We start from the raw sequence: 15,228 nt of genomic DNA on the forward strand, positions 1-15,228 counted from the left end.
ACCAAATAGGCCACGGCGTCTGCGCAGCATCTTGTTCAGGCAGTGACACCATTGGAAGTATTTCGAACAATACTTCGAAAACAAAAAAAAATCAGAAGAGACGTTAGTCTTGACTCTCGAGGCACCGGTGAGATTCGAACTCACGATCTCCTGTTTGCTAGACAGGCGCTTTAACCAACTAAGCCAAGGCGCCTGCGCAGCGTCTTGTTCAGGCAGTGACACCATCAGAAATATTTCGAACTAAACTTCGAAAACAAAAAACTTGAGAGACGTTTGTCTTGACTCTCGAGGCACAGGTGAGATTCGAACTCACGCTTTTCCTTTTACTAGACAGGCGCTTTAACTAACTAAGCCACGGCGCCTGTGCAGCGTCTTGTTCAGACAGTGACACCATCAGAAGCATTTAGAACTAAACTTTAAAAACAAAAAACTAGACAGACGTTTGTCTTGACTCTCGTGGCACCGGTGAGATTCGAATTAATGATCTCCTGTTTACTAGACATGCGCTTTAACCAACTAAGCCACGGCGCCTGCGCAGCGTCTTGTTCAGGCAGTGACACCATCAGAAGTATTTCGAACTAAACTTCGAAAACAAAAAACTAGAGAACCGTTTGTCTTGACTCTTGAGGCACCAGTGAGATTCGAACTCACGATCTCCTGTTTACTAGACAGGCGCTTTAACTAACTAAGGCACGGCGCCTGCGCAGCGCCTTGTTCAGTCAGTGACACCATCAGAAGTATTTCGAACAAAACTTCGAAAACAAAAAACTAGAGAACCGTTTGTCTTGACTCTCGAGGCACCGGTGAGATTCGAACCCACGATTTCCTGTTTACTAGACAGGCGCTTTAACTAACTAAGCCACGGCGCCTGCCCAGTGCCTTGTTCACTCAGTGACACTATCAGAGGTACTTCGAACAAAACTTCGAAAACAAAAAACTTCAGAGACGTTTGTCTTGACTCTCGAGGCACAGGTGAGATTCAAACTATCGATCTTCCTTTCACTAGACAGGCGCTTTAACTAACTAAGCCACAGTGCCTACGCAGCGTCTTGTTCAGGCAGTGACACCATCAGAATTATTTCGAACTAAACTTCGACAACAAAAAACTGGAGAGACGTTTGTCTTGACTCTCGAGGCACCGGTAAGATTCGAACTCATGACCTCCTGTTTACTAGACAGGCGCTTTAACCAACTAAGCCACGGCGCCTGCGCAGCGTCTTGTTCAGGCAGTGACACCATCAGAAGTAATTCGAACTGAACTTCGAAAACAAAAAAAACTAGAGAGACGTTTGTCTTGACTCTCGAGGCACCAGTGAGATTCGAACTCACGATCTGCTGTTTACTAGACAGGCGCTTTAACCAACTAAGCCACGGCACTTGTGCAGCGTCTTGTTCAGGCAGTGACAGCATCAGAAGTATTTCGAACTAAACTTCGAAAACAAAAAAAACTAGACAGAGGTTAGTCTTGACTCTCGAGGCACCGGTGAGATTCGAACTCACGATCTCCGGTTTACTAGACAGGAAATTTAACCAAATAAGCCACGGCGTCTGCGCAGCGTCTTGTTCAGGCAGTGACACCATTGGAAGTATTTCGAACAATACTTCGAAAACAAAAAAAAATCAGAAGAGACGTTAGTCTTGACTCTCGAGGCACCGGTGAGATTCGAACTCACGATCTCCTGTTTGCTAGACAGGCGCTTTAACCAACTAAGCCAAGGCGCCTGCGCAGCGTCTTGTTCAGGCAGTGACACCATCAGAAATATTTCGAACTAAACTTCGAAAACAAAAAACTTGAGAGACGTTTGTCTTGACTCTCGAGGCACAGGTGAGATTCGAACTCACGCTTTTCCTTTTACTAGACAGGCGCTTTAACTAACTAAGCCACGGCGCCTGTGCAGCGTCTTGTTCAGACAGTGACACCATCAGAAGCATTTAGAACTAAACTTTAAAAACAAAAAACTAGACAGACGTTTGTCTTGACTCTCGTGGCACCGGTGAGACTCGAACTAATGATCTCCTGTTTACTAGACATGCGCTTTAACCAACTAAGCCACGGCGCCTGCGCAGCATCTTGTTCAGGCAGTGACACCATCAGAAGTATTTCGAACTAAACTTCGAAAACAAAAAACTAGAGAGACGTTAGTCTTGACTCCCGAGGCACCGGTGAGATTCGAACTCACGATCTGCTGTTTACTAGGCAGGCGCTTTAACCAACTAAGCCACGGCGCTTGTGCAGCGTCTTGTTCAGGCAGGGACAGCATCAGAAGTATTTCGAACTAAACTTCGAAAACAAAAAAAAACTGGAGAGAGGTTTGTCTTGACCCTCGAGGCACCGGTGAGATTCGAACTCACGATCTCCTGTTTACTAGACAGGCGCTTTAAGCAACTAAGCCACGGCGCTTGTGCAGCGTCTTGTTCAGGCAGTGACACCATCAGAAGTATTTCGAACTAAACTTCGAAAACAAAAAACTAGAGAGAGGTTTGTCTTGACTCTCGAGGCACCGGTGAGATTCGAACTCACGATCTCCTGTTAACTAGACAGGCGCTTTAACCAACTAAGCCACGGCGCCTGCGCAGCGTCTTGTTCAGGCAGTTACACCATCAGAAGCATTTAGAACTAAACTTCGAAAACAAAAAACTAGACAGACGTTTGTCTTGACTCTCGAGGCACCGGTGAGATTCGAACTCACGATCTCCGGTTTACTAGACAGGAAATTTAACCAAATAAGCCACGGCGTCTGCGCAGCGTCTTGTTCAGGCAGTGACACCATTGGAAGTATTTCGAACAATACTTCGAAAACAAAAAAAAATCAGAAGAGACGTTAGTCTTGACTCTCGAGGCACCGGTGAGATTCGAACTCACGATCTCCTGTTTGCTAGACAGGCGCTGTAACCAACTAAGCCAAGGCGCCTGCGCAGCGTCTTGTTCAGGCAGTGACACCATCAGAAATATTTCGAACTAAACTTCGAAAACAAAAAACTTGAGAGACGTTTGTCTTGACTCTCGAGGCACAGGTGAGATTCGAACTCACGCTTTTTTTTTTACTAGTCAGGCGCTTTAACTAACTAAGCCACGGCGCCTGTGCAGCGTCTTGTTCAGACAGTGACACCATCAGAAGCATTTAGAACTAAACTTTAAAAACAAAAAACTAGACAGACGTTTGTCTTGACTCTCGTGGCACCGGTGAGACTCGAACTAATGATCTGCTGTTTACTAGACAGGCGCTTTAACCAAATAGGCCACGGCGTCTGCGCAGCATCTTGTTCAGGCAGTGACACCATTGGAAGTATTTCGAACAATACTTCGAAAACAAAAAAAAATCAGAAGAGACGTTAGTCTTGACTCTCGAGGCACCGGTGAGATTCGAACTCACGATCTCCTGTTTGCTAGACAGGCGCTTTAACCAACTAAGCCAAGGCGCCTGCGCAGCGTCTTGTTCAGGCAGTGACACCATCAGAAATATTTCGAACTAAACTTCGAAAACAAAAAACTTGAGAGACGTTTGTCTTGACTCTCGAGGCACAGGTGAGATTCGAACTCACGCTTTTCCTTTTACTAGACAGGCGCTTTAACTAACTAAGCCACGGCGCCTGTGCAGCGTCTTGTTCAGACAGTGACACCATCAGAAGCATTTAGAACTAAACTTTAAAAACAAAAAACTAGACAGACGTTTGTCTTGACTCTCGTGGCACCGGTGAGATTCGAATTAATGATCTCCTGTTTACTAGACATGCGCTTTAACCAACTAAGCCACGGCGCCTGCGCAGCGTCTTGTTCAGGCAGTGACACCATCAGAAGTATTTCGAACTAAACTTCGAAAACAAAAAACTAGAGAACCGTTTGTCTTGACTCTTGAGGCACCAGTGAGATTCGAACTCACGATCTCCTGTTTACTAGACAGGCGCTTTAACTAACTAAGGCACGGCGCCTGCGCAGCGCCTTGTTCAGTCAGTGACACCATCAGAAGTATTTCGAACAAAACTTCGAAAACAAAAAACTAGAGAACCGTTTGTCTTGACTCTCGAGGCACCGGTGAGATTCGAACCCACGATTTCCTGTTTACTAGACAGGCGCTTTAACTAACTAAGCCACGGCGCCTGCCCAGTGCCTTGTTCACTCAGTGACACTATCAGAGGTACTTCGAACAAAACTTCGAAAACAAAAAACTTCAGAGACGTTTGTCTTGACTCTCGAGGCACAGGTGAGATTCAAACTATCGATCTTCCTTTCACTAGACAGGCGCTTTAACTAACTAAGCCACAGTGCCTACGCAGCGTCTTGTTCAGGCAGTGACACCATCAGAATTATTTCGAACTAAACTTCGACAACAAAAAACTGGAGAGACGTTTGTCTTGACTCTCGAGGCACCGGTAAGATTCGAACTCATGACCTCCTGTTTACTAGACAGGCGCTTTAACCAACTAAGCCACGGCGCCTGCGCAGCGTCTTGTTCAGGCAGTGACACCATCAGAAGTTATTCGAACTGAACTTCGAAAACAAAAAAAACTAGAGAGACGTTTGTCTTGACTCTCGAGGCACCAGTGAGATTCGAACTCACGATCTGCTGTTTACTAGACAGGCGCTTTAACCAACTAACCCACGGCACTTGTGCAGCGTCTTGTTCAGGCAGTGACAGCATCAGAAGTATTTCGAACTAAACTTCGAAAACAAAAAAAACTAGACAGAGGTTAGTCTTGACTCTCGAGGCACCGGTGAGATTCGAACTCACGATCTCCGGTTTACTAGACAGGAAATTTAACCAAATAAGCCACGGCGTCTGCGCAGCGTCTTGTTCAGGCAGTGACACCATTGGAAGTATTTCGAACAATACTTCGAAAACAAAAAAAAATCAGAAGAGACGTTAGTCTTGACTCTCGAGGCACCGGTGAGATTCGAACTCACGATCTCCTGTTTGCTAGACAGGCGCTTTAACCAACTAAGCCAAGGCGCCTGCGCAGCGTCTTGTTCAGGCAGTGACACCATCAGAAATATTTCGAACTAAACTTCGAAAACAAAAAACTTGAGAGACGTTTGTCTTGACTCTCGAGGCACAGGTGAGATTCGAACTCACGCTTTTTTTTTTACTAGTCAGGCGCTTTACCTAACTAAGCCACGGCGCCTGTGCAGCGTCTTGTTCAGACAGTGACACCATCAGAAGCATTTAGAACTAAACTTTAAAAACAAAAAACTAGACAGACGTTTGTCTTGACTCTCGTGGCACCGGTGAGACTCGAACTAATGATCTGCTGTTTACTAGACAGGCGCTTTAACCAAATAGGCCACGGCGTCTGCGCAGCATCTTGTTCAGGCAGTGACACCATTGGAAGTATTTCGAACAATACTTCGAAAACAAAAAAAAATCAGAAGAGACGTTAGTCTTGACTCTCGAGGCACCGGTGAGATTCGAACTCACGATCTCCTGTTTGCTAGACAGGCGCTTTAACCAACTAAGCCAAGGCGCCTGCGCAGCGTCTTGTTCAGGCAGTGACACCATCAGAAATATTTCGAACTAAACTTCGAAAACAAAAAACTTGAGAGACGTTTGTCTTGACTCTCGAGGCACAGGTGAGATTCGAACTCACGCTTTTCCTTTTACTAGACAGGCGCTTTAACTAACTAAGCCACGGCGCCTGTGCAGCGTCTTGTTCAGACAGTGACACCATCAGAAGCATTTAGAACTAAACTTTAAAAACAAAAAACTAGACAGACGTTTGTCTTGACTCTCGTGGCACCGGTGAGATTCGAATTAATGATCTCCTGTTTACTAGACATGCGCTTTAACCAACTAAGCCACGGCGCCTGCGCAGCGTCTTGTTCAGGCAGTGACACCATCAGAAGTATTTCGAACTAAACTTCGAAAACAAAAAACTAGAGAACCGTTTGTCTTGACTCTTGAGGCACCAGTGAGATTCGAACTCACGATCTCCTGTTTACTAGACAGGCGCTTTAACTAACTAAGGCACGGCGCCTGCGCAGCGCCTTGTTCAGTCAGTGACACCATCAGAAGTATTTCGAACAAAACTTCGAAAACAAAAAACTAGAGAACCGTTTGTCTTGACTCTCGAGGCACCGGTGAGATTCGAACCCACGATTTCCTGTTTACTAGACAGGCGCTTTAACTAACTAAGCCACGGCGCCTGCCCAGTGCCTTGTTCACTCAGTGACACTATCAGAGGTACTTCGAACAAAACTTCGAAAACAAAAAACTTCAGAGACGTTTGTCTTGACTCTCGAGGCACAGGTGAGATTCAAACTATCGATCTTCCTTTCACTAGACAGGCGCTTTAACTAACTAAGCCACAGTGCCTACGCAGCGTCTTGTTCAGGCAGTGACACCATCAGAATTATTTCGAACTAAACTTCGACAACAAAAAACTGGAGAGACGTTTGTCTTGACTCTCGAGGCACCGGTAAGATTCGAACTCATGACCTCCTGTTTACTAGACAGGCGCTTTAACCAACTAAGCCACGGCGCCTGCGCAGCGTCTTGTTCAGGCAGTGACACCATCAGAAGTAATTCGAACTGAACTTCGAAAACAAAAAAAACTAGAGAGACGTTTGTCTTGACTCTCGAGGCACCAGTGAGATTCGAACTCACGATCTGCTGTTTACTAGACAGGCGCTTTAACCAACTAAGCCACGGCACTTGTGCAGCGTCTTGTTCAGGCAGTGACAGCATCAGAAGTATTTCGAACTAAACTTCGAAAACAAAAAAAACTAGACAGAGGTTAGTCTTGACTCTCGAGGCACCGGTGAGATTCGAACTCACGATCTCCGGTTTACTAGACAGGAAATTTAACCAAATAAGCCACGGCGTCTGCGCAGCGTCTTGTTCAGGCAGTGACACCATTGGAAGTATTTCGAACAATACTTCGAAAACAAAAAAAAATCAGAAGAGACGTTAGTCTTGACTCTCGAGGCACCGGTGAGATTCGAACTCACGATCTCCTGTTTGCTAGACAGGCGCTTTAACCAACTAAGCCAAGGCGCCTGCGCAGCGTCTTGTTCAGGCAGTGACACCATCAGAAATATTTCGAACTAAACTTCGAAAACAAAAAACTTGAGAGACGTTTGTCTTGACTCTCGAGGCACAGGTGAGATTCGAACTCACGCTTTTCCTTTTACTAGACAGGCGCTTTAACTAACTAAGCCACGGCGCCTGTACAGCGTCTTGTTCAGACAGTGACACCATCAGAAGCATTTAGAACTAAACTTTAAAAACAAAAAACTAGACAGACGTTTGTCTTGACTCTCGTGGCACCGGTGAGACTCGAACTAATGATCTCCTGTTTACTAGACATGCGCTTTAACCAACTAAGCCACGGCGCCTGCGCAGCATCTTGTTCAGGCAGTGACACCATCAGAAGTATTTCGAACTAAACTTCGAAAACAAAAAACTAGAGAGACGTTAGTCTTGACTCCCGAGGCACCGGTGAGATTCGAACTCACGATCTGCTGTTTACTAGGCAGGCGCTTTAACCAACTAAGCCACGGCGCTTGTGCAGCGTCTTGTTCAGGCAGGGACAGCATCAGAAGTATTTCGAACTAAACTTCGAAAACAAAAAAAAACTGGAGAGAGGTTTGTCTTGACCCTCGAGGCACCGGTGAGATTCGAACTCACGATCTCCTGTTTACTAGACAGGCGCTTTAAGCAACTAAGCCACGGCGCTTGTGCAGCGTCTTGTTCAGGCAGTGACACCATCAGAAGTATTTCGAACTAAACTTCGAAAACAAAAAACTAGAGAGAGGTTTGTCTTGACTCTCGAGGCACCGGTGAGATTCGAACTCACGATCTCCTGTTAACTAGACAGGCGCTTTAACCAACTAAGCCACGGCGCCTGCGCAGCGTCTTGTTCAGGCAGTTACACCATCAGAAGCATTTAGAACTAAACTTCGAAAACAAAAAACTAGACAGACGTTTGTCTTGACTCTCGTGGCACCGGTGAGATTCGAATCAATGATCTCCTGTTTACTAGACATGCGCTTTAACCAACTAAGCCACGGCGCCTGCGCAGCGTCTTGTTCAGGCAGTGACACCATCAGAAGTATTTCGAACTAAACTTCGAAAACAAAAAACTAGAGAACCGTTTGTCTTGACTCTTGAGGCACCGGTGAGATTCGAACTCACGATCTCCTGTTTACTAGACAGGCGCTTTAACTAACTAAGGCACGGCGCCTGCGCAGCGCCTTGTTCAGTCAGTGACACCATCAGAAGTATTTCGAACAAAACTTCGAAAACAAAAAACTGGAGAACCGTTTGTCTTGACTCTCGAGGCACCGGTGAGATTCGAACCCACGATTTCCTGTTTACTAGACAGGCGCTTTAACTAACTAAGCCACGGCGCCTGCCCAGCGCCTTGTTCAGTCAGTGACACTATCAGAAGTACTTCGAACAAAACTTCGAAAACAAAAAACTTCAGAGACGTTTGTCTTGACTCTCGAGGCACAGGTGAGATTCAAACTATCGATCTTCCTTTCACTAGACAGGCGCTTTAACTAACTAAGCCACAGTGCCTACGCAGCGTCTTGTTCAGGCAGTGACACCATCAGAATTATTTCGAACTAAACTTCGACAACAAAAAACTGGAGAGACGTTTGTCTTGACTCTCGAGGCACAGGTGAGATTCGAACTCACGCTTTTCCTTTTACTAGACAGGCGCTTTAACTAACTAAGCCACAGCACTTGCGCAGCGTCTCGTTCAGGCAGTGACACCATCAGAATTATTTCGAACTAAACTTCGAAAACAAAAAACTAGAGAGACGTTTGTCTTGACTCTCGAGGCACCAGTGAGATTCGAACTCATGATCTCCTGTTTACTAGAAAGGCGCTTTAACCAACTAAGCCACGGCGCCTGCGCGGCGTCTTGTTCAGGCAGTGACACCATCAGAAAAATTTCGAAATAAACTACGAAAACAAAAAGTAGAGAGACGTTTGTCTTGACTCTCGAGGCACCGGTGAGATTCGAACTCACGATCTCCAGTTTACTAGACAGGCGCTTTAACCAAATAAGCCACGGCGCCTGCGCAGCGTCTTGTTCAGGCAATGACACCATTAGAAGTATTTTGAACAATACTTCGAAAACAAAAAAAAACTAGAGAGCCGTTAGTCTTGATTCTCGAGGCACCGGGGAGATTCGAACTAATGATCTCCTGTTTACTAGACATGCGCTTTAACCAACTAAGCCACGGCGCCTGCGCAGCATCTTGTTCAGGCAGTGACACCATCAGAAGTATTTCGAACTAAGCTTCGAAAACAAAAAACTAGAGAGACGTTAGTCTTGACTCTCGAGGCACCGGTGAGATTCGAACTCGCGATCTCCTGTTTACTAGACAGGCGCTTGTGCAGCGTCTTGTTCAGGCAGTGACACCATCAGAAGTACTTCGAAATAAACTTCGAAAACAAAAAACTAGAGAGAAGTTTGTCTTGACTCTCGAGGCACCGGTGAGATTCGAACTCACGATCTCCGGTTTACTAGACAGGAAATTTAACCAAATAAGCCACGGCGTCTGCGCAGCGTCTTGTTCAGGCAGTGACACCATTGGAAGTATTTCGAACAATACTTCGAAAACAAAAAAAATCAGAAGAGACGTTAGTCTTGACTCTCGAGGCACCGGTGAGATTCGAACTCACGATCTCTTGTTTGCTAGACAGGCGCTTTAACCAACTAAGCCACGGCGCCTGTGCAGCGTCTTGTTCAGGCAGTGACACCATCAGAAGCATTTAGAACTAAACTTTAAAAACAAAAAACTAGACAGACGTTTGTCTTGACTCTCGTGGCACCGGTGAGATTCGAACTAATGATCTCCTGTTTACTAGACATGCGCTTTAACCAACTAAGCCACGGCGCCTGCGCAGCATCTTGTTCAGGCAGTGACACCATCAGAAGTATTTCGAACTAAACTTCGAAAACAAAAAACTAGAGAGACGTTAGTCTTGACTCCCGAAGCACCGGTGAGATTCGAACTCACGATCTGCTGTTTACTAGACAGGCGCTTTAACCAACTAAGCCACGGCGCTTGTGCAGCGTCTTGTTCAGGCAGGGATAGCATCAGAAGTATTTCGAACTAAACTTCGAAAACAAAAAAAAACTGGAGAGAGGTTTCTCTTGACCCTCGAGGCACCGGTGAGATTCGAACTCACGATCTCCTGTTTACTAGACAGGCGCTTTAAGCAACTAAGCCACGGCGCTTGTGCAGCGTCTTGTTCAGGCAGTGACACCATCAGAAGTATTTCGAACTAAACTTCGAAAACAAAAAACTAGAGAGAGGTTTGTCTTGACTCTCGAGGCACCGGTGAGATTCGAACTCACGATCTCCTGTTAACTAGACAGGCGCTTTAACCGACTAAGCCACGGCGCCTGCGCAGCGTCTTGTTCAGGCAGTGACACCATCAGAAGCATTTAGAACTAAACTTCGAAAACAAAAAACTAGACAGACGTTTGTCTTGACTCTCGTGGCACCGGTGAGATTCGAACTCACGATCTGCTGTGTACTAGACAGGCGCTTTAACCAACTAAGCCACGGCGCTTGTGCAGCGTCTTGTTCAGGCAGGGACAGCATCAGAAGTATTTCGAACTAAACTTCGAAAACAAAAAAAAAACTGGAGAGAGGTTTCTCTTGACCCTCGAGGCACCGGTGAGATTCGAACTCACGATCTCCTGTTTACTAGACAGGCGCTTTAAGCAACTAAGCCACGGCGCTTGTGCAGCGTCTTGTTCAGGCAGTGACACCATCAGAAGTATTTCGAACTAAACTTCGAAAACAAAAAACTAGAGAGAGGTTTGTCTTGACTCTCGAGGCACCGGTGAGATTCGAACTCACGATCTGCTGTTTACTAGAGAGGCGCTTTAACTAACTAAGGCACGGCGCCTGCGCAGCGCCTTGTTCAGTCAGTGACACCATCAGAAGTATTTCGAACAAAACTTCGAAAACAAAAAACTAGAGAACCGTTTGTCTTGACTCTCGAGGCACCGGTGAGATTCGAACCCACGATTTCCTGTTTACTAGACAGGCGCTTTAACTAACTAAGCCACGGCGCCTGCCCAGCGCCTTGTTCAGTCAGTGACACTATCAGAAGTACTTCGAACAAAACTTTGAAAACAAAAAACTTCAGAGACGTTTGTCTTGACTCTCGAGGCACAGGTGAGATTCAAACTATCGATCTTCCTTTCACTAGACAGGCGCTTTAACTAACTAAGCCACAGTGCCTACGCAGCGTCTTGTTCAGGCAGTGACACCATCAGAATTATTTCGAACTAAACTTCGACAACAAAAAACTGGAGAGACGTTTGTCTTGACTCTCGAGGCACAGGTGAGATTCGAACTCACGCTTTTCCTTTTACTAGACAGGCGCTTTAACTAACTAAGCCACAGCACCTGCGCAGCGTCTCGTTCAGGCAGTGACACCATCAGAATTATTTCGAACTAAACTTCGAAAACAAAAAACTAGAGAGACGTTTGTCTTGACTCTCGAGGCACCAGTGAGCATCGAACTCATGATCTCCTGTTTACTAGAAAGGCGCTTTAACCAACTAAGCCACGGCGCCTGCGCGGCGTCTTGTTCAGGCAGTGACACCATCAGAAAAATTTCGAAATAAACTACGAAAACAAAAAGTAGAGAGACGTTTGTCTTGACTCTCGAGGCACCGGTGAGATTCGAACTCACGATTTCCTGTTTACTAGACAGGCGCTTTAACTAACTAAGCCACGGCGCCTGCCCAGCGCCTTGTTCAGTCAGTGACACTATCAGAAGTACTTCGAACAAAACTTTGAAAACAAAAAACTTCAGAGACGTTTGTCTTGACTCTCGAGGCACAGGTGAGATTCAAACTATCGATCTTCCTTTCACTAGACAGGCGCTTTAACTAACTAAGCCACAGTGCCTACGCAGCGTCTTGTTCAGGCAGTGACACCATCAGAATTATTTCGAACTAAACTTCGACAACAAAAAACTGGAGAGACGTTTGTCTTGACTCTCGAGGCACAGGTGAGATTCGAACTCACGCTTTTCCTTTTACTAGACAGGCGCTTTAACTAACTAAGCCACAGCACCTGCGCAGCGTCTCGTTCAGGCAGTGACACCATCAGAATTATTTCGAACTAAACTTCGAAAACAAAAAACTAGAGAGACGTTTGTCTTGACTCTCGAGGCACCAGTGAGATTCGAACTCATGATCTCCTGTTTACTAGAAAGGCGCTTTAACCAACTAAGCCACGGCGCCTGCGCGGCGTCTTGTTCAGGCAGTGACACCATCAGAAAAATTTCGAAATAAACTACGAAAACAAAAAGTAGAGAGACGTTTGTCTTGACTCTCGAGGCACCGGTGAGATTCGAACTCACGATCTCCAGTTTACTAGACAGGCGCTTTAACCAAATAAGCCACGGCGCCTGCGCAGCGTCTTGTTCAGGCAATGACACCATTAGAAGTATTTTGAACAATACTTCGAAAACAAAAAAAAACTAGAGAGCCGTTAGTCTTGATTCTCGAGGCACCGGGGAGATTCGAACTAATGATCTCCTGTTTACTAGACATGCGCTTTAACCAACTAAGCCACGGCGCCTGCACAGCGTCTTGTTCAGGCAGTGACACCATCAGAAATATTTCGAACTAAACTTCGAAAACAAAAAACTTGAGAGACGTTTGTCTTGACTCTCGAGGCACAGGTGAGATTCGAACTCACGCTTTTTTTTTTACTAGTCAGGCGCTTTAACTAACTAAGCCACGGCGCCTGTGCAGCGTCTTGTTCAGACAGTGACACCATCAGAAGCATTTAGAACTAAACTTTAAAAACAAAAAACTAGACAGACGTTTGTCTTGACTCTCGTGGCACCGGTGAGACTCGAACTAATGATCTGCTGTTTACTAGACAGGCGCTTTAACCAAATAGGCCACGGCGTCTGCGCAGCATCTTGTTCAGGCAGTGACACCATTGGAAGTATTTCGAACAATACTTCGAAAACAAAAAAAAATCAGAAGAGACGTTAGTCTTGACTCTCGAGGCACCGGTGAGATTCGAACTCACGATCTCCTGTTTGCTAGACAGGCGCTTTAACCAACTAAGCCAAGGCGCCTGCGCAGCGTCTTGTTCAGGCAGTGACACCATCAGAAATATTTCGAACTAAACTTCGAAAACAAAAAACTTGAGAGACGTTTGTCTTGACTCTCGAGGCACAGGTGAGATTCGAACTCACGCTTTTCCTTTTACTAGACAGGCGCTTTAACTAACTAAGCCACGGCGCCTGTGCAGCGTCTTGTTCAGACAGTGACACCATCAGAAGCATTTAGAACTAAACTTTAAAAACAAAAAACTAGACAGACGTTTGTCTTGACTCTCGTGGCACCGGTGAGATTCGAATTAATGATCTCCTGTTTACTAGACATGCGCTTTAACCAACTAAGCCACGGCGCCTGCGCAGCGTCTTGTTCAGGCAGTGACACCATCAGAAGTATTTCGAACTAAACTTCGAAAACAAAAAACTAGAGAACCGTTTGTCTTGACTCTTGAGGCACCAGTGAGATTCGAACTCACGATCTCCTGTTTACTAGACAGGCGCTTTAACTAACTAAGGCACGGCGCCTGCGCAGCGCCTTGTTCAGTCAGTGACACCATCAGAAGTATTTCGAACAAAACTTCGAAAACAAAAAACTAGAGAACCGTTTGTCTTGACTCTCGAGGCACCGGTGAGATTCGAACCCACGATTTCCTGTTTACTAGACAGGCGCTTTAACTAACTAAGCCACGGCGCCTGCCCAGTGCCTTGTTCACTCAGTGACACTATCAGAGGTACTTCGAACAAAACTTCGAAAACAAAAAACTTCAGAGACGTTTGTCTTGACTCTCGAGGCACAGGTGAGATTCAAACTATCGATCTTCCTTTCACTAGACAGGCGCTTTAACTAACTAAGCCACAGTGCCTACGCAGCGTCTTGTTCAGGCAGTGACACCATCAGAATTATTTCGAACTAAACTTCGACAACAAAAAACTGGAGAGACGTTTGTCTTGACTCTCGAGGCACCGGTAAGATTCGAACTCATGACCTCCTGTTTACTAGACAGGCGCTTTAACCAACTAAGCCACGGCGCCTGCGCAGCGTCTTGTTCAGGCAGTGACACCATCAGAAGTTATTCGAACTGAACTTCGAAAACAAAAAAAACTAGAGAGACGTTTGTCTTGACTCTCGAGGCACCAGTGAGATTCGAACTCACGATCTGCTGTTTACTAGACAGGCGCTTTAACCAACTAACCCACGGCACTTGTGCAGCGTCTTGTTCAGGCAGTGACAGCATCAGAAGTATTTCGAACTAAACTTCGAAAACAAAAAAAACTAGACAGAGGTTAGTCTTGACTCTCGAGGCACCGGTGAGATTCGAACTCACGATCTCCGGTTTACTAGACAGGAAATTTAACCAAATAAGCCACGGCGTCTGCGCAGCGTCTTGTTCAGGCAGTGACACCATTGGAAGTATTTCGAACAATACTTCGAAAACAAAAAAAAATCAGAAGAGACGTTAGTCTTGACTCTCGAGGCACCGGTGAGATTCGAACTCACGATCTCCTGTTTGCTAGACAGGCGCTTTAACCAACTAAGCCAAGGCGCCTGCGCAGCGTCTTGTTCAGGCAGTGACACCATCAGAAATATTTCGAACTAAACTTCGAAAACAAAAAACTTGAGAGACGTTTGTCTTGACTCTCGAGGCACAGGTGAGATTCGAACTCACGCTTTTTTTTTACTAGTCAGGCGCTTTAACTAACTAAGCCACGGCGCCTGTGCAGCGTCTTGTTCAGACAGTGACACCATCAGAAGCATTTAGAACTAAACTTTAAAAACAAAAAACTAGACAGACGTTTGTCTTGACTCTCGTGGCACCGGTGAGACTCGAACTAATGATCTGCTGTTTACTAGACAGGCGCTTTAACCAAATAGGCCACGGCGTCTGCGCAGCATCTTGTTCAGGCAGTGACACCATTGGAAGTATTTCGAACAATACTTCGAAAACAAAAAAAAATCAGAAGAGACGTTAGTCTTGACTCTCGAGGCACCGGTGAGATTCGAACTCACGATCTCCTGTTTGCTAGACAGGCGCTTTAACCAACTAAGCCAAGGCGCCTGCGCAGCGTCTTGTTCAGGCAGTGACACCATCAGAAATATTTCGAACTAAACTTCGAAAACAAAAAACTTGAGAGACGTTTGTCTTGACTCTCGAGGCACAGGTGAGATTCGAAC

The 15,228-nt window shown here is 45.8% G+C and overlaps 18 non-coding genes across 18 annotated transcripts; all 18 read right to left on the reverse strand.

Annotated features, from left to right (window-relative positions):
• Window positions 1–119: 119 nt before the first annotated feature.
• On the reverse strand, window positions 120–193 carry TRNAA-AGC (transfer RNA alanine (anticodon AGC)). Its single transcript has one exon. It is a non-coding gene; the product is annotated as a tRNA-Ala (tRNA).
• A 940-nt stretch (window positions 194–1,133) lies between these two features.
• On the reverse strand, window positions 1,134–1,207 carry TRNAT-AGU (transfer RNA threonine (anticodon AGU)). Its single transcript has one exon. It is a non-coding gene; the product is annotated as a tRNA-Thr (tRNA).
• A 441-nt stretch (window positions 1,208–1,648) lies between these two features.
• TRNAA-AGC (transfer RNA alanine (anticodon AGC)) lies at window positions 1,649–1,722 on the reverse strand. The gene has a single exon. It is a non-coding gene; the product is annotated as a tRNA-Ala (tRNA).
• Window positions 1,723–2,496: 774 nt separating this feature from the next.
• TRNAT-AGU (transfer RNA threonine (anticodon AGU)) lies at window positions 2,497–2,570 on the reverse strand. Its single transcript has one exon. It is a non-coding gene; the product is annotated as a tRNA-Thr (tRNA).
• A 268-nt stretch (window positions 2,571–2,838) lies between these two features.
• On the reverse strand, window positions 2,839–2,912 carry TRNAA-AGC (transfer RNA alanine (anticodon AGC)). Its single transcript has one exon. It is a non-coding gene; the product is annotated as a tRNA-Ala (tRNA).
• Window positions 2,913–3,349: 437 nt separating this feature from the next.
• TRNAA-AGC (transfer RNA alanine (anticodon AGC)) lies at window positions 3,350–3,423 on the reverse strand. The gene has a single exon. It is a non-coding gene; the product is annotated as a tRNA-Ala (tRNA).
• Window positions 3,424–4,363: 940 nt separating this feature from the next.
• On the reverse strand, window positions 4,364–4,437 carry TRNAT-AGU (transfer RNA threonine (anticodon AGU)). Its single transcript has one exon. It is a non-coding gene; the product is annotated as a tRNA-Thr (tRNA).
• A 441-nt stretch (window positions 4,438–4,878) lies between these two features.
• Window positions 4,879–4,952, reverse strand: TRNAA-AGC (transfer RNA alanine (anticodon AGC)). Its single transcript has one exon. It is a non-coding gene; the product is annotated as a tRNA-Ala (tRNA).
• A 437-nt stretch (window positions 4,953–5,389) lies between these two features.
• TRNAA-AGC (transfer RNA alanine (anticodon AGC)) lies at window positions 5,390–5,463 on the reverse strand. Its single transcript has one exon. It is a non-coding gene; the product is annotated as a tRNA-Ala (tRNA).
• Window positions 5,464–6,403: 940 nt separating this feature from the next.
• Window positions 6,404–6,477, reverse strand: TRNAT-AGU (transfer RNA threonine (anticodon AGU)). The gene has a single exon. It is a non-coding gene; the product is annotated as a tRNA-Thr (tRNA).
• Window positions 6,478–6,918: 441 nt separating this feature from the next.
• On the reverse strand, window positions 6,919–6,992 carry TRNAA-AGC (transfer RNA alanine (anticodon AGC)). Its single transcript has one exon. It is a non-coding gene; the product is annotated as a tRNA-Ala (tRNA).
• A 774-nt stretch (window positions 6,993–7,766) lies between these two features.
• Window positions 7,767–7,840, reverse strand: TRNAT-AGU (transfer RNA threonine (anticodon AGU)). The gene has a single exon. It is a non-coding gene; the product is annotated as a tRNA-Thr (tRNA).
• A 1,767-nt stretch (window positions 7,841–9,607) lies between these two features.
• On the reverse strand, window positions 9,608–9,681 carry TRNAA-AGC (transfer RNA alanine (anticodon AGC)). The gene has a single exon. It is a non-coding gene; the product is annotated as a tRNA-Ala (tRNA).
• Window positions 9,682–10,286: 605 nt separating this feature from the next.
• TRNAT-AGU (transfer RNA threonine (anticodon AGU)) lies at window positions 10,287–10,360 on the reverse strand. Its single transcript has one exon. It is a non-coding gene; the product is annotated as a tRNA-Thr (tRNA).
• Window positions 10,361–12,999: 2,639 nt separating this feature from the next.
• Window positions 13,000–13,073, reverse strand: TRNAA-AGC (transfer RNA alanine (anticodon AGC)). The gene has a single exon. It is a non-coding gene; the product is annotated as a tRNA-Ala (tRNA).
• A 940-nt stretch (window positions 13,074–14,013) lies between these two features.
• On the reverse strand, window positions 14,014–14,087 carry TRNAT-AGU (transfer RNA threonine (anticodon AGU)). The gene has a single exon. It is a non-coding gene; the product is annotated as a tRNA-Thr (tRNA).
• Window positions 14,088–14,528: 441 nt separating this feature from the next.
• TRNAA-AGC (transfer RNA alanine (anticodon AGC)) lies at window positions 14,529–14,602 on the reverse strand. Its single transcript has one exon. It is a non-coding gene; the product is annotated as a tRNA-Ala (tRNA).
• Window positions 14,603–15,038: 436 nt separating this feature from the next.
• Window positions 15,039–15,112, reverse strand: TRNAA-AGC (transfer RNA alanine (anticodon AGC)). Its single transcript has one exon. It is a non-coding gene; the product is annotated as a tRNA-Ala (tRNA).
• Between the last annotated feature and the right edge of the window lie 116 nt (window positions 15,113–15,228).

The sequence above is a fragment of the Rhipicephalus microplus genome, unplaced genomic scaffold (assembly GCF_043290135.1).
Source record: "Rhipicephalus microplus isolate Deutch F79 unplaced genomic scaffold, USDA_Rmic scaffold_62, whole genome shotgun sequence".
Taxonomy (NCBI): domain Eukaryota; kingdom Metazoa; phylum Arthropoda; class Arachnida; order Ixodida; family Ixodidae; genus Rhipicephalus; species Rhipicephalus microplus.